At 30.5% G+C, this 26,144-nt stretch overlaps 1 protein-coding gene across 4 annotated transcripts in view; it reads left to right on the top strand.

Moving 5' to 3' along the window:
• Positions 1 to 26,144, top strand: part of LIMK1 (LIM domain kinase 1) — a 154,815-nt gene that overhangs the window by 109,840 nt on the left and 18,831 nt on the right. Inside the window, exon 16 of one of the 4 annotated variants that reach the window (XR_012756020.1) lies at positions 16,614 to 16,653. The exons of 2 other annotated variants lie outside the window; for them this stretch is intronic. The gene's annotated coding sequence lies outside the window, so the exon portion shown is untranslated. Of the gene's footprint in view, positions 1 to 16,613; positions 18,652 to 26,144 lie in introns of those variants that run through there. One more of the 4 variants, XR_012756021.1, reaches the window with a different exon arrangement.

The raw sequence follows: 26,144 nt of genomic DNA, 5'->3' as shown, positions 1-26,144 counted from the left end.
TCTCTCTCTCTCTCTCTCTCTCTCTCTCTCTCTCTCTCTCTCTCTCTCTCTCTCTCTCTCTCTCTCTCTCTCTCTCTCTCTCTCTCTCTCTCTCTCTCTCTCTCTCTCTCTCTCTCTCTCTCTCTCTCTCTCTCTCTCTCTCTCTCTCTCTCTCTCTTGTGTGTGTGTGTGTGTGTGTGTGTGTGTGTGTGTGTGTGTGTGTGTGTGTGTGTGTGTGTGTGTGTGTGTGTGTGTGTGTGTGTGTGTGTGTGTGTGTGTGTGTGTACAAAAGAAATCTATATATATATATATAATAATTAATAGCAGGTAATTTTAGTTATATATATTTTTAACCTTTTCATGTAAATAAATGATTATTTAGCATGCGGATTAGATCTGAAGTTTAAGTAGTTTTATAGCTGGGTTATTATATTTAAGTAGGGTTTATTATTTAGTAAATGGTCTAAGATTCTTATAAAAATTGATGTTGTTGTCACAGTTGCTGTGTCACATTAACCCTTTTCTTATTACAGAATTTGTAGATCCTGTATCAATTACTCGCATACATTACATACATTTGTTACAGGACATGTTAATTTTCATATTGCCATTTATTGCTGTTATTTTGAGAATACTCTGCATGGTTTATAGGTGGGCCTGATGCAACTGGATGTATGGGAATAGCAAAATCAATCCACTGATTCCACATTTTATTCACTATATCTTTTTAGTGTAATTTGTGCTATAGACAACTTTCATCCATTTTACTTATTTCATTTAAATTTTTGCTTATGATAGCAAAATAATAGTTTAACCACTTTATCTCTCGTCTTGCCATGTTTGTGTGGTTAGTACCGAACAGAAAGAAGTAGCTGTGTATTTTGTTTCAGGTTGTGACACATTGTAATAAATTTTTTCATTGTTGGTTCCGTTACAACTTATATATTATAATATTTAAATAATTACTTAAAATACATATATAAACATTTTAATTCATATATTATACTCTTTACCTTTGTTGTTGTAGTCTGAACTGAGTAGTATTAAGTATAATTTCGTTATTGATGTTGAAATTAACTTAATGTTTAGATCATTTTTCACATACATATCTCTGTGTAGTTAGTGTTATATTTTATATAATATGCCACAAAAGTTGGTTTATATTTTTGTAATAGATAAAAATATTTTGTGGTTAAAAACTTAGGTGTCTCTATTTGTTACTTTAAATTTACCTAATACAATTTTATGTTTTTCTTTCTAAATTATATGATAGTGTATAACCAACAAATATTGGATCCTTTTTTGGAAGTTTAAATCAATTACATAAGTGAAAATCAAACTGACTGTGACAGTGTATTATATGTGATTGTAATCTTTAGTCACTGTTCTTATACAAATTATTCAGATTGTAACTTATTTCAAGGAAAAGCATTAACTGTAATATTAAGGAACATAATTTGAACAGAAGTCATGTATCAAATTTTATTCATGTAGGACAGTAACCCAATATTATCATGGTGAATGTGCCAGAAATATTTTATCAAAGGTTTGTGTTAAAAAAAGAATTTCTGAAGTTTATTTTAATTATGAGCTATTTATATATAGAGTAATCAGTTACTGCCCGATAATAAGTGATTGCACTGAATAGGGTTTGCAGAGGTATCTGCATGTTCTCTTCAGCAAAGTATTGTCTGATAAAATAGTGAAGTTCACTGTTTTGTAGAGTAATTTAAAACAGCATGCCGAATATTTTTATGGCATAACTAATTAGAGTTAATTCAGCTATTGATTGAATTTTTATGATTAAATGTAAATGTTATGAGTATGAAATTTTTATTTTTGGTTTAAGGTTGTTACACAGTTCTCACTGTGTTCCTTCCATTTTAGGAACGTTGGGGGGGCAACCGGAACGTCACTAGGCGGGTGTCTTCCCCTACAGGGTTGGGATGTGTTCCTTCCATTGCTTAAATGCTACTGAATTACAAAGAAAAGACATTAATATTTTCTTCCACCTCCAAATCTGTTGAATTTTGTTAAATTTGCTACTCACTAAAGAGGGTGCAGTAATTTTGGATATTACTAATTATAATATAAATACAAAAATGAAATAAAAGTCAAAAGTTTATAGAAAGTAAATAAATATTTAAATATTGTATCACATTACCACTCCATTGTTGGCCTCCATCTATCTTTTGGAGACTTGCCTAAATCTAATAGTTGATAGATATTTAAAAAGTTTTTTTTTACCTCATTTAATGCTACAAGTATAAATGTTATTTGACAAACTTTACTCATTTTGATCCATATCAGATGCATTATAAATACTAGGGTTTATAAAAAAAACGACCTTTTAAAAAAACAGTTTTTGAATTTTAACTTTTCCATGAAATCAGTAGAATTTTTACAGACAAAAAACAAGACATATTTACAACTTAAAATAGAAGTTTTTAATTCTCTTTATTTATAATAATCCAAAAAAAGGAAAATAAGGTACATATATGTACATACATAAAATTATTAAAATAAAAAATTAACCCTTTTAACCTAAAAATAACCTTAAAAAATCACAGAAATTAACAAATGTTTTGTACTTATGTAAATTATTATTTTACTTATTTCTTTGTTTAATAAAATATGACTTCAAAAAGAAAAGAATGTCAATGGATTTATTGATTAGTCATGTCCTTATTCGGGACACAAAATTACCAGGAATAGAAAAAACTCGCTCACTTGCTACTGAACTGGACTTAATTGTCTTTAAAGCATTAAATAATAAATCTAAATTTTTTGTTCTTCTATTTGTTGCTTCTAAGATCAGAAACTCCTTTAATGTTTGAGGACTAGAGGAAGTCACTTCTTCAGGTTCTTTCAGATATTTATTTTTTGCTAAGCATTTTTCAACATTGTTATGTCTTAATTTTATTGTTCATAATTTTTTTTAACATCGCTGTCATCTTCTGTAGAATAATATTTATAATATCTGTCTGGATAACTTAATATCAGTTTTTGCAGATAATGGAAGAAATTTACTAGAAGATTGTTCAAAAGGTCTGTGAATTTTGTAGAGAAGTGCTACTAATTCCATGTCTTCTTTCTTCAATTTGTGTTTATAGCATGTAATAACTTGTAAGTAATTTCAGTTAAAATTTTTTAATTCACCAGACAGAAATTCAAATATGCCTTCACATGTTAATAAATTTGAGTCTTGCCTGCCTAAGGCTTCGGTTACTAATTTTATTGGTTCTAAAACTTTAAGAAGCTCTACAATTTTGCAATATTCTTCTTCATCTTCATTTCACATGTGTGAAGCATTACGGTCATTCAGAGTTAAAACAACACATTCTTTTAAGTGTACAAATCTTTCTAATGTGGCCTTTAAACTATTCCATCTCGTGACAGTCAAGAATCAGATTTAATTCTTTTCTGTATTTCTGTTTCACATAATTCTGAAGAATGCTATTTCTGATGGGATTTTCTAAAATATTTGCAAATTTTTCTTATTTGAGAAATAAGTTTTTGATAATTATTTAATAATAGAGGAATAAGTAATCTATAATTATCATCCATGTCAACAGGGTCTAACTCGTTATAGTCATCCTCAGACTCGTTATTTTCAGGGTCCTCTTTTGTAGCATTTACATCTATTTTAACAGGATTTTTATTTTTATATAATATATCAGTAACTGCTAAGTGTATGGCATGTGAATAGCACAGTTGATTAATTATTGATGATATTTGACCAAACCTTTTCATAACAGCATCACCATCATTTGTTTATGCAACTATATCAGTTGCTAGATCCAAATGAAAAATCTTTAGCTTCTTGGAAACCAGTTTTAATGCTATCTTAGCATCACAAGAACTTGCTATCGGAATTAATCCTACATTAAAATCTTTTTCAAGTTGGTGTACGTTGATATTCAAATATCTGTGATTTCTTTTGTTAGTCCATTCATTTAGAGTTATAGAAAATTTTTTCCCATCATCCTTCATACAATCTAATTCATTTATAGTTTCACTTTTGATAGTTTTGTAAAATTAATAAATAAAATTCATTACTCGGGAGTTGTTTTGTAGTAAGGAATAGCCTCGTTGTAATGACACGTATGAACGAGCTTGTAATGCTATTAATGGTTAATCTATCCAAGTCAGCAAGTCTTGATACAATTTCTTCTAAACTACTCCTTTTCAAGAATTTAAAGATGCTGAGTTGTTTTTATGAACTTGAGCCGTTATCAGATGATTTTTTGTTCGTTATTTTTTTGTGGACTGTTTTTAAATGATTCTGAAGTCTGCTTGTGGATGATCCTTTGCAAATTAACATTTTATTACAGTAATTACAACACGTCTTATCTTTTTCAACCTTTTTGAAATAATTCCAAACATCTGACGTTTTGGACTAAAAAAAATAAATAAATGAAAATACTTACAAATCGATATTTTTAACAGTATAAAAATTACAATAATATCGGGAATAAACACTGTAGTCTGTTCCACGAAATAATAAACATGGAAATTGGTTCTGAATTTCATCATATAATCTCAACATACATTTGTTTATATAGTCATTGAAAAATGACTGCACATTTATCAGACTGCACAAATGTGCAGTCTGATAAAGACTGGTCCACTGGGTGCACTGCACGCACCAAGCACCAATCGGACAGTGCACAATGCACATAAATGTTTAGTCAGCATATCATGTGTTATCGTGCAGTTGCACCCACTCAGGCAACAGTGATGCCAGACCTTTATCCGGTAAATACAACTTGCTGTGTACTTTTTGCTTACATTAAAATCATTATAATGAATTAATATATAAGTGTTAAGTATAAATTTAAAACAATTTTTTTTTTTTTTTTACTGAAAAAACCGGTTTTTGAGAATTGCATCATTTTCTTTTAAAAACAAAAAAATAAATACGTATAAATGATAGATATGGGTATTACTTGTCCTTCTTATAGTTCTTTGGTTACTCTGAATTTTCTACAATATCGTGTTTTACTGAACACTGAGATAAAGAGGTTTTAAGAACGTGAATATAAGTGTCTTTAGTTTCTGAACCCTTTAAATAATTAAAATCTTCATTTAATTTTTTAATTTTTAAAACATTTCATATAGCAACGATTATCTAAATTGTATTTTTATCAGAAATTAAGTTTGACTTCTTTTTGTACAAAGCTTAGTCCACTCATCCTAGCTTGTTTAACATTCCTTTTCCATATTTTTGGATTATGATTCTTTTTAATTTTGTTCAACTAAATTCATTTTATTATCATAATTTAACTTGGAAAAATTAAGTAAATTATGATATTGGTGAGGAATTATCTACTCTATTTAAGTTTAAGTAGTGAACTCTTGCCGCAGATAACCTTTGGTGCAATTGCAATAAATTAATAAGTACATCTGTTCAGACAAATTTTTTTGGTTGTTTACATAAACAAGACAATAAAAAAAAAATCTTTAAAACATATTTCCCTTTCTTCATTGATTTTATTTTCAATTCACAGCTAATTGAAGTTAATTTGTTGGTCAATTTGCATTTAATTTGAATGGTCTTTGTATTTTTCTGAAGAAATAGTAGGTGAGACTAAAATGGTTGTTGTAGAGAAATTTCAATATATGAATTATCTTTGCTCTTTGTACATTTGGACATAAAATCACAGTATATCTATTTGATCCTGGGATCAAAGATATATTAGTGTAATATTTAAATTTGTCTTTTTGAATATTGAACTCCTTATCTATGAAAAGTTTTACCAAATGTTCAAATAGAATGCTATTTTTTCATATTATCGTGATCCACTTCTGGAGAATACCTTAAATGTTTTTAATTCTTTTCTGTATGGTTTAGGATTTATTCTTGAATTTTCATGCCGTGTAATTTATTGAGGTTGAGAGTCATACTAGTTTAATTTTTGTTATTTCTATTGTCATTTGAACATAGGCTACTCACATATACACCACATGTTGCCTGTTAATAAATATGTGGTCGTTACCTTTTTGTTAAATAGACTGCAAATGAAAAGTAAAAGTGTGATTTTTATTCTGTTTAGGGCAATTCTCACAATGTAAACTAAATGGTGATGTATTTTGACTTGAGTTTAGAATTCTTAAATAATAGTGCAAGTATTTGCTATTTCATTTGCTCCTCTTTTACCTTTTTCCACGCCCCAGAGCGGGGGCGTGAAGGTGGGGCGCGGGGGTGTGAAACCAATTCAACATCTGTTGAATTGGTTTCATACTCAGTGAAAGTTACTTAATGATTATTTATATACAGTAATTTTTATCATTAGGTATATTTAGAATACATTCTGCTCAACCAAACATGAAATGCCAGTTTCACCATTACACCTTTGCTCTGAAAAAAATTCTCTAAAATTTGTTTAGCCTTCTTTAGTATGACTTTCAATCAGAAATATTAATGACTTTTATTCCTTGCATTTTAGAGTTAGCTTTGTATTTTAACCGTAGAATTTCTTAGGTGCATTAATTCTAATGTTTAAATTTCTTCTCCATACATCTTTGAATACTTCTCTGGTTATGAATGAAATATTTTTTATGTTTTGTGTACTTAGTCCATATATCTTCTTACGGCTTAAATTCATTATGAATATATTTTTTAGTCTTAGAATTCTGACTGCATGAAGAGATTGCCAACTATCTTGCGTTATTTTTTTAACTTAACTTATGTTGTCTTGGAAGTATAATTGAATCAGCAATTTGGAAATGGTCATATCTCCACAAAATCTAATTTTACAGGAATGAAAAAACTGATTCTACAAAAATCGAACGGTATTTTAAAAGTTACTTTGGACTTACATTGAAGTACCTTCTAAACACTACTACATGTACATTTTACAAAACCAATTGAGTTTTCTGATAAACAGTAAATGATTACTATGGTAACAATTGGTTCTTTGACAGAACATATCATATTTACATTCATCTAATTTCAAGTGATTAAAGAAAATACAGGATTTATGTTTTGACTGTTGAAGGAAATAATTAGAGAAATACTTATTCATATAATACAATTATAATTAAATTTCTAATGAAATTTATTTAGGATTCCTGACACAAAACATGTATTTAAATAAAGTAAAGAACATATAAGTAATTTTATATTATCTATTTATTATTAAAGTAAAGTAACTTATTTATTAATTTTCTATTTAATAATTAATATTTATCCCATAATGGCAGAATAGGGAAGAACAAATATCCGTTATTATTTTTATTTTGTTATTTAAATACTTTTAAATTAATACTTTGATTACTTATATGATTACTTATATAGATTAATACTTTTATTTAAATACTTTTTGTTTTTCTTTAAATACTAAATTAATGGTGTGATGTCTTAAAATATAATCAGTAGTATCATTTCACTGAATCTGATAAAGTTATTCTATAAAAAAGAATATTTCCATTAACTATATAATTTTAGTTTTTACTGAATCAAAATTAAAATATTGAACATTAACTTTTATAATTTTTACTGAAGATTTAATAAATTAATGATTATTATTATATATTTATTATTATTTTTTTGATAAACCAATGTTTTACTTATTAAACATATTTGTTACTTACTGGAACTATTTTTTGTAATAATTCCTGACCTCTTGATGATTACTCTTTGATTGTTTTTTTTATTATAACGTTAAGGTCTGTCCTAATATATACAAATCTGAAGATGTGGCTAAATAAAGCCGCAAAATGTCATTAAATAACAGAAAAAAGGAAAAAAGAAAAAAATTGTTCTTTCCTGAATTTTTTTAAAAAGTACAGAAAAAAGAGAACAGGAGTAATGAAACATTTTTTTTTGTACCTATTTAATAATTAAATGTAAACGTAAATACAATAAATAATAATACAAAAATATGTACATAAAAAATTAATTAATGAATAATAAAAATATACTATTGAAGATTAGTCATTTGGCGTAGAAATCCTAACTTATTTCTTTATATTGATACTCTTGTACAACTATTGTCACTTGGTTACTGAATGTTTCATATTTTTTTATTTCTCACTTCTGAGCTACCTATATCAGCATTGGCTAATAATAATGCTGGCAAGCTACAGCTCTTCTTTAACCATCTAATTAATTCCATTTACTGGGATGACTACAACGGAAGATTGAATTCAAGGCATTATGAAAACCTTTGTAACATTTTGTAGTTTTCGGACGTTTCTCAGCAGCAGCTTCATGATGGTTTCAGATTCTAATGGGAGATTGTGATAATCTTCCTGCAGCTCCTTCAGTGTAAGTTGAAAAAAGTAGGTGATAACTTCATTATAACTATCCTCATCCAGAAATGTCGCAGCTAGTTTGTCAAGTGTAGTTCTTACATCTGCTATTAGAACAAAGGGAAGAAGGTAGAGATTTAAGTTTCAGCTTCATGTTAACTTCAGATGCGTACACCTGTTTTAAGCCAATGCTGTTAATTTTTCTAATTACACTTTGGGTAAGATGGAAATAACACCCTTTTACTTCTGCCTGTGGGAAAGCAACTCGAGCAGCGGACATACAAGCTTTTGCAAAATGTATAAGAACCTTGTCTGGTGTCAAAATTCTTCTGGTGTTTCCAAATTCTTCTTTTGTAAAAGAAAATAAGTGCAGGGTGGAAATGAATTTCCAATCTTAGCGTGCCGTGTGTAAAGTTGATAAAACATGTTTGGTGCTTTATCAAAAGTCCCATTTCCAAAAATAACATCTTTGTTCAATTCTTAAGCAACTCTTCATTCCCAATTGCCAGAATTCTATCAGGAACATCAGTGCCTGTGTCATGTAAAATTAGATCCATATATTGGTCTGGTATATAAAATTCAGTCGTGGTTGGATTTGGAATATAAGCAGCTTGTTTGTGTCATGCAAGGCTTTGTGAAAGCGAAGATTGTTTCGGTACTGTTATTCATTTCAGTTAAAATATTCTCCATTACATTCCTTGGAGTGGCCCCAACTGCTTTCATAGTTTCTTTCATTTTGGTCTTTATAATATTTGCCTGTGCTTTTTGTGGAGTGGAATTGTGGCAGTGATGTGGAACGTCTCCAATATTTTCTTTATGCGGTTTTAAGAACGCTTTGCATTTTGTGGAAAAATAAACTACATCTTCACCCAATTACTTCGCTCTTGTTTTCTCTGTATTTTGAATATGCGCTTACCTTTAATAGTTAATTTTCAGTAAATTAGAAAAAATACAGTAAACAATAACCACGTCATATTATTGCACAGTGGTGGAAAAGTTACCATATACTCTGGCGTATAATGCACAGGTCAAATTTTGATAGCATTTCGGGGTATTTTTATAATGTTTGTTACATAACAAGTAGGTAAAATTTTACTATCCTTTGAAAATATTAAATTGCAAAATTTTAATCCTAGAATGTATTTGAGTAAATAATTGCACCAAGTAGCACAGATAATATTTGAAAATAATGTTTTAAATAGAAAAAAAAACAATTTGCTAAATTTAAAAACTTCATTTTATGACTGATGAGAACTTGGCAAGTTTTATTACTGAGGCCGGCCAAACGTAATAGAAAATATACTGATATTCTGTTCAGGATAGGTCATCGTCATTAAAAAGATATTTCATGTAAAATTGGCTGATAATTAACAAAGTTATTAATTATTATTTGAATAAAGGTGTAGTAACATAGACAATTGTCAGCAATAAGTCCAGCCAAAGAAACTTGTGAAAATGCCGTTTATTTTCACAATTTTTTTCAGGGCTTTATTAAAACATTGCGCTTGAAAGCAATTTTTATTTAGAAGAGGTATATACTATTGTGTTTCAATATTTTATTACCTGTGTAAATAAGTTTTTTATAATATATAATATATTTGATGATGTTAGCATTGTTGTTTTATTCCCACGTATGACCACTTATGTATAGCATTTAACTAACTAATTTCAACAGAATTAAGCAGTCTTTTTGCAACAAATGAATACGAAGTTAGAAACTTTCCTTTTTGATGATCTTTTCTCTACTGACTAAAAACAAGCAGACAAACAACAATATTCAATAGTAATTCCAAGAAGGAGGATGTCTGGTCGAATTCTAAATAGTAATAACATTTAAAGAGAACCACTGTTATTTTTTATTTACATAATCAAGGTTTTAGAACTTTTTTTTATTATGTGTTACTGACCAAACATCCTAGAATAGAAGAACAAAACGTTTCATTTTTAGTTGAATAATTTTTGTTATGAAAATAAATAAACTAGTACATTTTCTTTGGTCAGACTTATTGCTGAAATTAGTTAATAACTTTGTTAATTAACAACCGATTTCAATAAATGTGGGTTTTAATTATGCAGAGTTGTTGATAGAATATAATGTTATAAAAATTTTGAAAATGCTGTAAGTAGGTTTTCTTTGGCCAAACTTATTGCAGACAATTTTCTTTGTTATGAAGACGAAATGAAAATTTAAAAATTCAAATTGAGAATCTGATGTGATCACAGGTAGTTTTTTTCATTTCTTGGAAAAGCACATTAAAAGCTGTGCAATGGCTTAGTGGAATTATTAATCTGTAATCTTTCTAATAGGATTTTAAGAAAGTTTACCTCTATTTTATTGTATTATTTTTTCAAAAACCAATCAAATATTTTAAAGAGTGTTTTAGTGCCTGATAGCATTTAAATTTTGTAATTTTACTTACAGTTAAGATAAGTTTTTTCAATCTATAACATTCTATAACAATTCTTTTGAAGATTCTAGGTAAAAGCGTTGAAATTTCTAAATTGATTTTAAATTTATAACATAGTGTTTTTGGATTTATAAGCAAACAGTCTGTTTGCATTTATACTAAAACCTAAGTGTTCTATCCCATTACTTAATAAAATAAAACTCTATTACTGAAACAATAAAATTAATAATAAACATTTTGTTTCTTCCCCTATTCTGTGATTATGGCCTAAAAATAAATGACTGAATAGAAAATAATTAAATAAAATACTTTATTTGTTATTAATTGTGTTCGTTATTTGTTTATGTTTTGTGTTGGGAATCCTAAATAAATTTCATTAGAAAATTTAATTATAATTATATGAATAAATATTTCTCTTAATTATTCCCTTCAATAGTCAAAAAATAAATACTGTATTTTCTTTAATCAACTGAAGTTTGACAAATGTAAATTTGATATGTTTTGTTTTTTCCGTGTTCTGTTTCTTCACTGTTCTGTTTTTTTTTCAGTGTTTTGTTTCTTAATGGTCTGTTTTGTTGAAGTTCTGTTCTATCCGGTCACGGTAACAAACTACACAATATTAAACTTCTTTTACTTCATTACTATCATTTTGTATAACTGGCCATGCTAAAATGTCGTCATAAAAATGTTTATTCATCTGGAATGAACTGCGACAGTTTTGTGATGTTCATTATTTTTTTTAAATTTATGGGAACTTCTGTGTAGTATGCATTACATGGTGGGAGCATAGGACGAACACCAGCTGGTTTTCCCATTAAGAATTCTTTACTGTGTAGCCGATCAATCCCATTTCCCAAGGTGTCACCATTCCTGGTTTATCTGTTCTGTATTCAAAGGCCATAAATTGGGATATCTGAAATGTTATTTTTTGATTTTTCGGTATTTTTGCACATGATTGGACTGAAAGAACTGATTCTTGCCACCGCATTTTAAAGTTAAGAATGTTATTTTAGTAACCTTTATTATTCTTTTAGTACTTGAACATTCAATTCATTTGGTGTATATATTCTATCTGTTCTTCGGATGAGTCATTTGGCAATGCCCAAAACGTGATCATTCGGCCAAGACGAGTGGCCTCATACAAGAAAATAATGATTAATTATTGCAAACCTGCCACTGGTTGCAGTTGCCAACAAAAAACGAACCACAGTATTATTTTTAATTTGGCCAGCGCAACCATCTGAAAAAATTTGCAATTCTTTTAAAGAAAGTAACATCTCCTGTTTTTAAATCATAAATGCTAAATGAAAAGAAAACCAAAGTTTTCTATAATGAAATACTTGTTGCACTGGTTTATCAGGCAAAGGTACATTTTGCATATAATCTATAGATGTGACAGCTATATTTTCTTTTGTTTTACATAGTTCTGTAACATAATTTAATTTTTTATAAAAATTTTTTCTCCTTGATTTTTGGACAAATAACTCTGCAGAAGCTACTCTTTTTGCAGATTCATTTAAATGAGAGCTTTTTAACTTTTGCAAAATCTTTTCACATGTTGGGCAAACGTCTATGTGAGAGCGTTCAAATTTAAAATTGTAATTTTCCTTAAAATATTTTAGATAGAAATTATATTTGATTCCTGAATCAGGGTGTAACTCACTAAACATAATTTGTCTACGAATGTGTTTTTCCCCAACACTATGAAGACATAAAAAGGATTTTTTACGTACTTATATCAGTTTGCCTTCAACTCTAATGTGATATAAGAAATTCATAGCATGAACTTTAGGATTTTAACTTTCAAATTTTCTTTCCCTTATGATAGGCTTAGTTTGCATCAAACCCTGTAAAAATAAATCCTGTTGATTTTCACTTTCCATGCTATTGTAATTTATTAAAATATTTTTTATTTCATCTTCTGACGGCTGGTCAAAGCATTTATTAGTGCACTTACAAAAAAAAAACCATAAGAGTTTATCATATAATCTTAACACACTTTAAAAAATATGTGTAAACCTTAGTGCACTGATTAAATTTGTCTACATTACTATCTAAATATTAATTTAGATATTCACTTCATATTAGTATAATCAAATCAGGGTGATATAAAAGATTTAAAGAGAAACAATGTTACCTGCAAGGAAGCCCTGTGTTTCGTTCCTGGACGAACTTTCCAACAAAATTAAATTGGCTGTTCATTCTAAGTTTATTTTTTTTAATATGTTCTCTTTTAGCACCGTTTCCTTTTCTTTTACTACCCACTTCAAAATTATCATGACTTAACTCACTATCACACATTTTAAAAAAATAAACATTTATTACAGTAATCAAAATATAACCTCAAAGGTCAAAATAGAATGAAAAACTTATAGCGTTTCAGATCTAGTTTTTCAAAATATTGCCTATTGTTATCAATCTAAACACAAATGCTATAAAATTTAGTTTTGTCTTGCTTATCATTAGACTTACTGTGCTTAGCAAGAGATTGAATTATGCTTTTAATAATTGTGAAGAAAAAAAATTTAAAATAATTGTTTTACTTTCAACTATCTAATGTCTCTTTTCCATACTGGCAGTCTATATAGTTTCAGAAATTTCTGATTTTCTTCCTAAAATAATATTCTATTATCATCACTTAACTTGTTTAATATAACTTAAAATACATATTAAACAAAAATTAACAGATTTGTTGAAACATTTTAATTTTAGTTTAAATTTTATAGATAAAATGTAATTTGCACTTGTTTTTTGTGAAACCAGAGAACGCATTTTATTAAATCCTTTGGTTTAGTAAATTTTTCATATTTACAATTAACAGGTTTTTGTATGCTAATTTTTTTTTGGTCTTCAGTCATTTGACTGGTTTGATGCAGATCTCCAATATTCCTATCTAGTGCCAGTTGTTTTATTTTGGTATACTTCTTACATCCTACATACCCAACAATTTGTTCTACATATTCCAAACATTGCGTGCCCGCTTAATTTTTCCCTTCTACCTGTCCTTCCAATATTAAAGCGACTATTCCAGGATACCTTAATATGTGTCATATAAGTCTCTTCTTTTAACTATATTTTTCCAAATACTTCTCTCTTCATCAATTTGCCACAACACCTCTTCATTTATCACTTTATCCACCCATCTGATTTTTAACGTTCTCCTATAGCACCACATTTCAAAAGCTTCTAATCTTTTCTTCTCAGGTGCTCCAATCGTCCAATTTTCACTTCCATATAAAGCTACGCTAAACATATTCTTTCAAAAATGTTTTTGTGATGTTGAAATTAATTTTTGATGTAAAAAAATTATATTTCTGACTGAAAGCTTGTTTTGCCTGTGCTATTCGGTATTTTATATCGCTCCTGCTTCAATCATCTTTAGTACTTCCCAAATAACAAAATTCTTCTACCTCTGTAATCTTTTCTCTTCCTGTTTTTATACTCACATCTTCATTATTTCTACTACATTTCATTGTTTTTGTTTTGTTCTTGTTATATGCTAATTATGAAACTACATCAGAGATCCATCGATTGGCTCCAACTTCCCTACTCCTGTTATCTTAGAATCATCAATTGCAGGACCTGTTTATAATTACATACAAGAGCACAATATAGTATGAATTGGCAAATATTTCTATTTCCTCAAACCATCCTGACAAAAGTTGGATACATTTTACTCTTGATTTAAAAAAAAAAGAAAAAAAATGATTAAAAACCTGCTATTAAGATATTAAAAATCTAAACGTAATTTTATATTATGGTATTTCTTCTTTAATTACACATGACAGTGGAAATTATTTAGTGTGATTATCACAATAATTCTTTTAATGAAATTGAAATTTTAATTTATTGTTAAATTTTTTTAATTAATTTTATCTAAATACAATAAAATTGTGGTTATGCTTTTTTTGTATTCTGGAAAATTTAAAATAAAGTAAGCATCTGCTATTATAATAATGACTGTTTTTGGTCATCAATTATTGATGTATTTTTGTTTTTATACAGTTTTTTTTATCTCGATTGCCATTATAAGTAGTAAGATTGTGATCATTTGTCAGTGATTTAATGAATGTTGTTAACTAATAAGTATAATGTGTTTTACTTGGTCATTGTTTTATTTGAAGGACAAACAACTCTAAATGGTAATGGAACTTGGTGTAAAGTTTGGTTATTTTACATATTGTTTTCTTTTCATTACCTAATGGTTTATTTTAATTTTAACAATCTGTCAAATTTTAACGTTGTCTAATTTTGTCACAGCATTTCTGTTATTAAAGTAATATTCAAGTGGTACATGTGATGTTACATACTGCTGATACATAGCTGCTGCATACCAGGTCAAATTCATATGATATGTATTTGTTCTGTAATAGTCATCTGTTAATTTATTATTATATACTTATAAATATTAATTATATAAATACTGTTTTTAGATCTAAAGAAAATATGAAATTGTCAAATGAAAAATCGAAGTGATTATAAACCACATAAAAATTGTTGATGTCATTATCTTGGAATAATATGGAGAAAAGAGAGTAAAGGTTTTTGTTGTTTTGCAAGAAATGTCATTTATTGGTTTTTGTTATTTTATTTATTATTTTTCTTTTTTTATAAGAAAATCTTTTTTATCTTGAACGTTATTTTTATATTTGTTTAAATGTATTTGTTTATTTTAATGACAAATTTAACTTACAAAGGCATATTGGTTGGTTTGCCTGGCATTTCTCCTGCCACCGCCCCATTTGGTCGTCCTAAAGCATGAGACCGAATGTCTGTGCGACAAATGGCTACTGAGCCTCAAAACAGTTTAGCAACCAGTGTCCTAACTAGCTCCTAGAGCTAACCTAAAAGCATGAGTAGAATAAACTTGGGGCATAAACCACTCACTTGCGTGTCCCACCGCCCACTTGTCATATATCACTAAAATGGGTAGACACACCCTGTCAATTACTAAAACATATATGACTAAATTAAATTTATCTTATCACTGCAAAGGCATGCAAATTAGTTTGGATTTTTTTTTGTTTAATATTTTGTAACTGTTCATATGGCATCAGTCTTGATGCTACTCAAAATTTATTAGCATATATAAGACACTATTTCTACTAATATAATGAATAATATCTGTTGATGCCATAATATTAATAAATTTTAGCTGTTAAGTGAGTTCAGAAAATATTCTGATGTAGTTAGCAGTATAACAAAAGCTTCAGCACAGTGCTTTACAGCTAGTTTTTTTAATAAAGCCATGATTGTTAGGTGTTACATACCATAAACTGTGCCATTGATTCTTACTTACTTATTGTAGGGAAGCAGTTACATTAATATCTGTGTTTTTATGCTATTTCTGTTTGTTCTGGGGTAGGGTAGAGCTAAACACTTTTGAAGCCTAGCTCCACCAGTTAAATTTTTATGCTATCAATTCTTTTTCCTGGTCACCTGGGTTCTTTTCCTGGTTTATTACTGGGTTTTAATTAACTACACATCCTGACTTGGATAAACTAATTCTGCCATATATCGGTTTTAGAAATAAGAAACAAAACATTCTGTATTTAATAAGAAGTTCCTACCCGATTAAGTAAAGAGCTGCATCAGATATGTCAAAGAGACCTTGAGATTTTTCTATGATTTGTTTTCTAATACATCATGTTTGTAAATAGTGTGCAATCATTACATTTGGCTATCTTTATTTTTTGTCACTGCATTATTATGTAGTGTGTAAATATATAGTTTTTGGTAATTCATCTTCTACAGTATGATGAAAGAAAAATAGTAAAAATGTATTAAAAGCATTTTTTTTTCCAATTAATCATTCATTGCATTAATCTGTAAATGTGTATGTAATGGAAAACATTTTCTGTGGTGTTCTTATACCAACAGATGGAATCATCTAGCAGTCTTTAGAAGACAAAAGATAAAATATAAAATATTGACTTATTTGTTAGATTATCAAACGTTTTTTTTTTGCAGTTTGCCTGTTCAAAGACCAGATTCTAACAAGTAATCTCAGGTAATGGTGTTGGATGTGTATAGGTTTACAGTTTCTTTTAAAAGTAATTTTTTGAAAAGTTTAAAATTTTATACATATTTTTCAGTAATAAATTCTGAAATTACAAGCCCTAATAAAATTATTGGCACTATAGAACTTAAACAGTTTTTGAGAGATGACATAAAGTGATTCCTATCTTTCCCTTTCTGATGATTTTATTCCAAAAAAAAAATGTTTGCCAAATTAAACAGAAAATTTGATTGATTAGAAATCATAATTTCTAACTTGTAAAATCTTAATTAAGAAGAAATAAATTCATATAGGAAAGTTCACTAGTTTGTGTAGTTGTGCATTGAAAAGTTAAACTTGAAGCAGCTCTTTCTATAAAACTTTATTTTTTCTTGTTAACATTTTTTATTATTTCTTCTATATTAAGTTAAAAAGGTTGCTTTTGAACAAAAATTTAACCCATTTAATATTTCTTCAATATCAGCTTTGAACGATACTTTTCTTAATATGCTCTCCATCTGTCTATCCGGCACAGCCTAGTATTTCCTGAATTGTGTACTGAAAAATATGAATTTTGTGTCAAGTAATGCGACACTCAAACATAGAAAGCATAATTTTTGTTTTCAATAATTTTTTTAGGCATTACGGTTTTGAGTTGGAGTTTACTATAACATTATAATCTAATGTTAGTTTGTTTCAGTGACTGATTACTGGTTTCAAGCAGTTTTTCTGTGCTTGTTTTATCATTAGCTTTTTACTTAAACACATTGTAATTACTAATTCAACTATTGGCTAATTCTGCACTCTGAGACTGACTTAACCTCTAAATGTGGCTATTGTGTTTGCGTATAAACATATTGTATCTGTTTCCATTTATCAGACTTGCTCATCCTTTCCAATTTGTGATTATTGGGAATGCTATGCTTACTTTTTTGTTTGCATTATCTATTAACTATGAATATTACACAGGAAGTATGTACATTAAATTTAGTGTTTAAAGAAAAGTAATTACGGTTATCATAAAAATTCAGTAGAGTAGCCACCTACATCGTGGGTTCTTTTTTTATTGACTGCCATTTTATTAATTTTTACATCAAGGCAAGTTTTAGCAATAATATTATAACACTGGTAGTGAAATTGTAAGGCTGTTACTTTTTCTACGATATAAACTGATACCCAAAAGTCAGAATAAATAGAATGTGTATTTATAACAGTATTGTGTCTCATTATATAATGAAATGATTTCTTATGATTTTTGTGGTTGTACTTTTATAAACTTGTACTTCCCATAGGGTTTTACCTTCCAAACTGACAATAGATAAATTAAAAGTTTCTTACAATTTATGTATTGCTGACTTTTGGAGTACCTGTATATGTTAGTGAGTAGGAGGCAAAGTTACTTATCAAATAATTCTCTGTGATATTTCTGTTGTGTAGATTTAGATTTTCATTTGTATTTAAAAAGTAAAATTGTAGTTCATTTATAATTATTTATTGTTGAAGTGCCTACATATTAGTGTATTTTCATTGATGATTCTACATTTAAAAAAGTGTATTAACACGCGCAGATTATTCATTGTATTATAACAGTAATGTACAATGTAATTCATTAAATGGGAATTCAGTAAGCTTTTATTGGTTGACATATGTTTACGGTTTTCATTTTTTCATACTAAATTTATTAGTCGCATTCACATAAACTAGAGGTTGCATCTATTGTAAATTCTGTCATGAACATGTGAGAGTATGTGTGAAATCTGTGTCGATAGTAGTAGGTATGGAGTAGTTATTAATTATAAAAATTTGCTATTGTTGCCTTTTTATTAAAATTAAGAAACAAATTATTGAATGTACGGTACTTAATGAACATATGTAATACTTATGTTATAAACAATAAACATTATATATTATGTAAAATATACAAAGTGTATTTACATTGTACTTATGAATATTTGACACAATCACATGTTTGTCTTTGTAATAAAAAGTTACCAAAATGATTTTTTTTTATGTAGACCTTACCATATGATAAAGTGTACATGATTTTAGAATGCAGTTATTTATTAGCTGTTTGTTTTATTTTGATGGCTGGATTGTATGATCTCCCAATCTTTGTAAATAGTTACAAAATTCCTTTGCCTTTTATGTGAGGTACATTAATTCAGAAAGTTTTAATACAAATTTTTATTTTCATTTTACATAAGCATTCTTTAAAAAAAAAAAAATGTTTAATAAAAAGGAGTTACTTAAGGGAATGTTCATTTTTCATCTAAAAAGGGTCTAAAAAGACCCAAGAACGTCTTTCTTGGGTCTTTTGAATGGTCAGAAGAACGGAAAAAGACCTCCGAATGTAAGAGAGAAAAATTAAAGAGAACTAAATAAAAAAAAAAAAAAAAGAGTTATCTTTTCGTAGTCCATGGATGACTGGGAGCAAACAAAATAAAAGCATTTACTATAGTCTGACTAATAAAAGAAGGCACTTGAACTGTTACTTAACAGTTAAAAATAAATATTAAAGTCGTTCTATTTTACACTATTATTAAAAACTTGTCTAAACAGTAGGACAGTAATTTAAATTTGTAGAAAACTCCAGAACGGCTTTTTCATCTGGTTTTTCTGTTTGTAATTTTTGAAGCGTATAACTTTTGTAAAAACAAATCTATAAAGTCTAGTTAGCATGTAGTAGGAGCTTTATTATTATTCTCAATTAATTTTAAATAGTTCTGATTATTATTTTAGTAGTGGACATTTAACAAAAAGAAGTTATCTCCAAATCCTATAATTATGTAAAAGTAACTCTTTGACAATAATAAGCAGTTCTAGAATAGAAATAAACAAAAATTTATGATTTATTAACTTGGGTGGTTTGTAGAAAAGAAAGTGTAAAATGTATGAAAGTTATTTAAAAAGCTACCCTGTTTTACCAGGATAGCCCACTTCTGAAAAATGACAGTTTTCCCATTGATGAAAAGATTAATTGCTTTTATACTCCTACTATCAATTTATTATTATTATTATTATTATTACCTGCTTTCATTTTATTTCATATGTTTTTTTTCTTAATGTACTGAGCAGACTCTGTACATTAAATAACTATGATGTAACAACTTATAACTACAATATATAACTACAGCAGCCACTTAAGTAAATGTAATTTTTGTTGATACTAAAAATACATTTAATTTAGATATCTGTTATGGTTATCAGCATTGACTACCACCTATTTAGTGGTTACTGGTTACAGTGTAATTCCAGACTGGTATAAGTCCTATGTGCCACCTCCATAGTATATACAGAGTTCCAGTTTTCTTTTCTATCTCCATTCCATTAACTGGCATTCGTGTAGCATTCTATTTTAACCAGGCCAGGCACAGTATGATTACTGGTTCATGTTGTTACCTAAATGTTGGTTTGAATGAACTCTTTTTTGTGACATGGCTTAATTTAATCCAGCTTTTGGGAACAATTTAAGGAATAAACATTTGTTTTAACTATTTTTATCATAAAATGACAGCAAAAGTATAAATTTATAAATAACTGCATTGTTATTAAAAAGTCAATTAAATGCACCACTTTAATCCATCTGATTTAACATTTTCTCATTTTGGTAAATAATATTTTATAAATCATTCGGTGAAGTAGATTAAACACTTTTCTATAATCTGTATAATAATTCATTCTAATTCATGCATTTGTAAACCTTGTGTCATATAGATGCATTTTATTTACTTTTTCAACTTTTGTAATGAAAAGTTAGTCTGGAATTGTTGGTTTCAACATCTGTTTTGCAAAATCTGTACGGTGAATATAATTTTACAATCGTGGCTGAAAAGTATGTTCAAAGAACTCTTTTTATAATAGTAGTTTGTCGTACTTTTATGGATCTCTAAGTAGGTCCCTAAGTAGATCTCAGATTTAATTCACTTACATTCGATCATTTTCACCCCAACAACTCTTTCTTTTACATTTGGAAACAACTTTCCTTCTAATTACTACAATTTGTTTATATATATGGAATTATTGATATACTGGCAGATAATAACCTACTTCCTTTTTTGCTGGTAAACAGACTTCTTTAGTAAGTTGAATTAGAGGAGTTAACGACAACCTTGATCTTTGAACCTGTGATGTCATCAAGGGTTACCCCTTCCACAATCCAGTAGGATTGCAGAATTTTGGTCATTTGACACTGGTTTTGCTCCTCTACCGTGTTGCCCCCGCCGTGTATTGGTTCTGTGGTTGATGAGTACTTAGGTTGATGAAGTACTTAGATTGGAAGAGCAGGGCTGACGTGGACAGAATATTAGCAGAAGGCTTGGGAAAGAGTAAAAGCATCCGATGCTAATATCGATGAAAAAGCTGCGGCTTCGGCGATAACTAATACCGTGAAAACAAAGAGCAAATTTGACGGAAGAATCCGTAAACGCAGTAAAGGCTTCTACCTTGAACATCTTACCTCAACATGGACACAAATAATACCATATTGGATGACTCAGTCATCCGTTACAAAGTTACAAATACCACATTCGGGCGCCGTACACCTCTTCAACATTAAACAACGATAAAATAAGAATACTCGTTTATGAACAGACATCTACGTACATATTTGGTGGTGATGGATATATTATTAGATAAAGATAACGCGGTAGATGTCGGTTTAGAAGCGGTCTGTGTATTGTATTCCTTTTCTATTCTGTGAAATATCAGGCATAGAGGTGTACCGCGTAAGAAATCAGGGTATAACGACCACAATGAAACGTGCTTGTTCTAAGAGAAAGCGACAAAAATTACATCCTGTCCATTGGATGGGCAACACATGGCGTTAGCCTATGAAGCACAGCTCGTAGATGAAAAATTTACGATATGAATCGTAAATTTTCCCAATAACATCTTGAAGAGCCCTTCAAGATGACAGTGGGATTCACAGAAGATTATAAGAGAATACTTTTTAACGTAAACAAGAACTGATTCTTCAGAGGTCTTCTTCCGACAGCAATTTTGTTTACTTAGTCGGCAAAACCGATTATAATTTGACTCTAAAAGTCATGTAGAAGGTTCCTTGCTTACAAATCGCAGACGATTAACGGTTGCTGCTCTTACGAATGGTGGAAAACTATATACCTATAAGAATGGCTTCCTGAAGGTGGAATCTATACAAGTACTCTGTTATTAGAACGCAGAATAACGAGACGGTGATATCTGCTTCCCAATCGTAACAGCTTCATTATGTCATAGTAGGATTCCAAACGGACAGAATGAACCAAGCGAACAAAATCGGTTCGAATTTTGACAATTGGAACATCATAAATAGTGTTGTCTGTATGCCATCCGTAAGAGAACATGCAGGGCGATTACAGTTTATTGTTCAGTATGTCCGTTCGGTTTTTAAAATCTTTAACAGACAGGGGAAAATTTAACCGACATCCCAACTGTATAAAATTCACACTATTCGTATGCAACTGCTTGAAGCAGAATACGTTAAAGGCAGGTATGAATTGCGGATAGAATTACAGTTCATCAAATATCCCCGACAAAACTGCAGCGTACTGTCTAATAAATATCGATTGCATGATCCAATATAATACTCCGTTGTCTGGTGTGGTTAAATCGATTGTGTAAGCGATTGACATTGTTCAGAAAGATGCAACACATGGTGTAACAAAATTCATATAAAAAACAATTAAAAAGGGGAAAAATTGATTACTTGGAGTGTTTTACGATAGGTCTCCGGGGGAGAGATTTCGTTTGTTAATAAAAAAATCTCAACGCCGATGTTGCTACCTCAAGGCTGGTGTGGGAACGCAACATCCACAGTTTATAAAAGCGTACGTAATATTATCGATTTCAATCCTCGTTTGGTTATCTTCGTAGTTTCCACGATAATAATAACGATTTTATCGTAAAGGAATTGACTATAGTAGATCGTTACTTCTTTACGATTTTTTCCTTCCGACCACCTTATGCAAAATCTAATCTCACACTTAGATGACGAAGTACTTGAAAAACAACTGTTGTCAAATAGATTGATTACAAGAGACGCCGAGGATACGATGAAAACACTTGGCGTTTTTGGGAGATATACACAAAGGTACGGGAATTGGTTGATACAGCAGATATCAAAAACCCTTTCCACGGAAGCCGATCGGCTGCATTCGTTTCGATATAGGATAAAGAAAACTACGCTTCGAAGGATTATTCTTTCAAAGACCAAAACGTCAGATGTAATTGTTACTGTCGGATTTTGGATTTCCATGATCAATGTGTCGTGTTATGCAGAAAATGTACCCCTCTTGTTCGAAAACATAGTACCAAGAAAATTGTATAAATAGATATTAAGTCAAAGACTGAAATATTTTGCAATAGGTACCGATGATGGAGGGGATATTTCTCTCAAAAGTTTTATTTTAAATTGATGCAGTTCGTTCTGGTGACGGGTAGTCTATTTTGTTATTTGATGAAGATAGCGGCAAAACTTGGAAACTCTTTCAAACCTGCTATTATTTGGAACACATTTCATTTGAATCGACCGATCGGCTTTTGTCGGAAGATGAGGAAAATCATATAAGAGCGCATGACGTACACGGTTAATGATGATTCGGACAAGTGTCTGCGAAACTGTTAGACAGCATTTTTATATTATAAAAGATACGATCAAGTGGGAATGTGAGGTTTTTATCGACAGCTTATTAGGCAGACGCGATACGGTAAGAAGAGAATGGTAGGGATATCAAAGTTACAGATGGAAGTTGGAAGGACGAGCCAGCTGTGAAATTGAGGTTCTAAGGAATGGATGTGTCTACTCGGATCATTTTTGTCTTGCCATGTGATCCAGTCTCTTCTGTTGAAGAGACTGGATCACATGGATCACGGATCACGTTCTCAGAACAGAAGAGAGTTCTTAACGGAACGCCAAAGTGGCGGGAGTTTCACAAGTTTCTCCCTATGAATCGCAGAGCCTGGACAGTGTCCCTTGATGCTGTATGATTCTGTTAATCGGGCGTGTTTCAGGGCTTATTTTAATGTCGGGTATGAGTTTAAAGTTTTCTTTTAGTTTTATGGACGGATTTTTGTATAGCGTTCCATATCCGTTCGAATCCAGCGTTCTCAAACACATTTCTGGGTCCGACCGAGGGAGACTAGGCTTTTAAAACCCGTGTTTCCGACGTAATTCCCCTTCAGACCGTCCATTGAAGTCCTTTCGGTGCTAACGCTTCATAGGCTAGCAGGAATACAGCCACAAGAGGCTGCCCTTTACGGTGCATCTTTGCTGGTCTCTTTTCCAGACTGCCCGTGACGTCGGATCGCGTAGAGGGTCTTCTTTCTTCTTCATCTTCTTCTTCTACAGATGACCTCTTCGTTCTAAGAATTCTTAACCATCTTAACTGATACTTTCTCAAGTGATTAGTCGAAGAGTTTGATGCGATACCTGGAATAACTATTTCAGCTTTACCGTTCCGTACGCACGCGCAAGATATTAAGCGAGTGCTTAAAGCATATAGGGACTGGGTAGTTTGCGTTCATGGTCTGGGAAGTCTTTTTCAAACCGTGAACAGAAAATCAAAAAAGCTTTGGATTAGAATAAAAAAAGCAAAAGAAGCTTTGCAACATTGGCATTTTTAACAAGAAGGTTTACACAAGTTCAAATCAATAAACATGCAGCAGACTACGTTCACTAATATTATGGTCAGCATGAAACGTGCTGCTTCGCTTCTGAGTTAGATTCTTTCATCGCTCGGATAGAGATTAATAAATTAGAAAATTTACCGGCTTGTGTAGTTTTAACATAACATTTTGTGTGGGTTTATAGTGAAGAAATAAACTACTATCCGGTCGATAATTATACTTGTTACTCTAATTGTAACGACGACTATAGATCGGGTGTAATAGCTATTTATATTAAAGATAATATTTCTGCACGATTTAGCAAACTGACCTTTGTCTCTGCTGACTGTTTAAAGTAGCAGATACCGAATTCTGTCTTATCGCTTTATACAAATTACAAAGTGTAGTTGGCGACTACTTTATTAATGAAATAAAAGAATATCTGGAATCTATTAGTACCCCTAATATCTTACGGATGACATAAATATTGATATTTTAAAATCAAATTCTTTGGTAGACGAATACAGATTTGTAATGTCTACCTTCGGTCTCGCCTCTTACGTAGAAGAAAACGCGTATGTGTGAAAACTCTGTCTCGTGCCTGGATCATCTATTTATTAGTCCCAATCGGTTTCTTGCAGAGAACAATGCTTTACGATCTTCATAATTTCGGAATAACTGACCGCTCGATTTCTTTACTCTACACTAAATTACTCTATGACACACGTTCCTCCACTACTAACGCGAATTTGATTTTTCAGAAATTGATGTGCCTATCCTTACAAACGAATTAAACAAAACCGGCTGGTCGTATTTGTATATTTATCAAGATATAAATACGGTTTTTATGCATTTTTAAAAACGTGAAAGGGTAATTCAAAACTCATCAAAAGTAAAAAAAACTTATCGGAAAACATAAAAAAAACCGCCTCGAAAACCTTGTTTAAATTTTTACCTTCTAACTAAAATCGAAAAGAAAGATATACAAAAAGCGGAATAATCAACCGTTCAATATTAAACTTTTAAACAAACACAAAAACTACACGACCAAGTAAAGTGTGAAGTAGCTAATAGTAGTACGAAAATGAGGGTACGGCGTCAAACATGACGTCAAGATGGCGGTGGTCAGCCATCTTGGATTGTGAGGTCAGTGACGCCGTAGCCCGCAGTTTTGCCAACCAGATTTTTTAAGACGTTCCTCGAGGATGATCTTGGTCGTCGAGGCGACGACGTCGACAAGGTTCTCGTCGTAGATCGTGTACTAGGAGGCGGTGTCTGCTGCACGTGTGTGCATGCGTCAGCGGAGTGACGCAGGATGTTTACCGTGCGAGATGCGGCGTTTGACTGAAGAATTGTGGGCCCGATGTGGTCTGAAGTTGTCCAATCGACCAATCGCAGCATTGGAATTCCAATCGGCGCATGCGCACTAGTCGTTAGTGTGTACGTGCGAACTGGATCGTCGTCGTCGTCGTTTCTAATAAGAGCGGATGCGATAAGGAAAAATGTTTTTTTTAATAATTATCGAGTCACTAATACAGACGTGTCTGTTGTTGTAACCGGTTAAATAAAGTTGTGTCTGGTTCTGTAAAAGAAAAAAGTTATGTGTTAAACACTCTCCTCTCACCATTCGCGAGTGTAATTCGACAACAGTTGGTGAATCTGACGTCGGAATACACCGCATGCCTTGGAACCTTCATCCAGTAATGCCGATCGACTAAATTTTATTACTAAAAAAAATAGTCTTACATTACTGTATTGGGGGGGGGGGGATGGAGGGAGTTTAGAGTGTTGTTGCATTTCCACACCACCCAAGAGGTAGCAACCATAACGCGTTGAGAGTTTTTTTAGAGTGAAATCTCTCCCCAGTAGGCATACAAAACACTCGTACCAAAAATGCAAAT

This window comes from Lycorma delicatula, chromosome 4 (genome assembly GCF_047948215.1).
Source record: "Lycorma delicatula isolate Av1 chromosome 4, ASM4794821v1, whole genome shotgun sequence".
Taxonomy (NCBI): Eukaryota; Metazoa; Arthropoda; class Insecta; order Hemiptera; family Fulgoridae; genus Lycorma; species Lycorma delicatula.
Note: the sequence above shows the minus strand (reverse complement) of the source record. Positions and strands in the feature narration are given on the sequence as shown.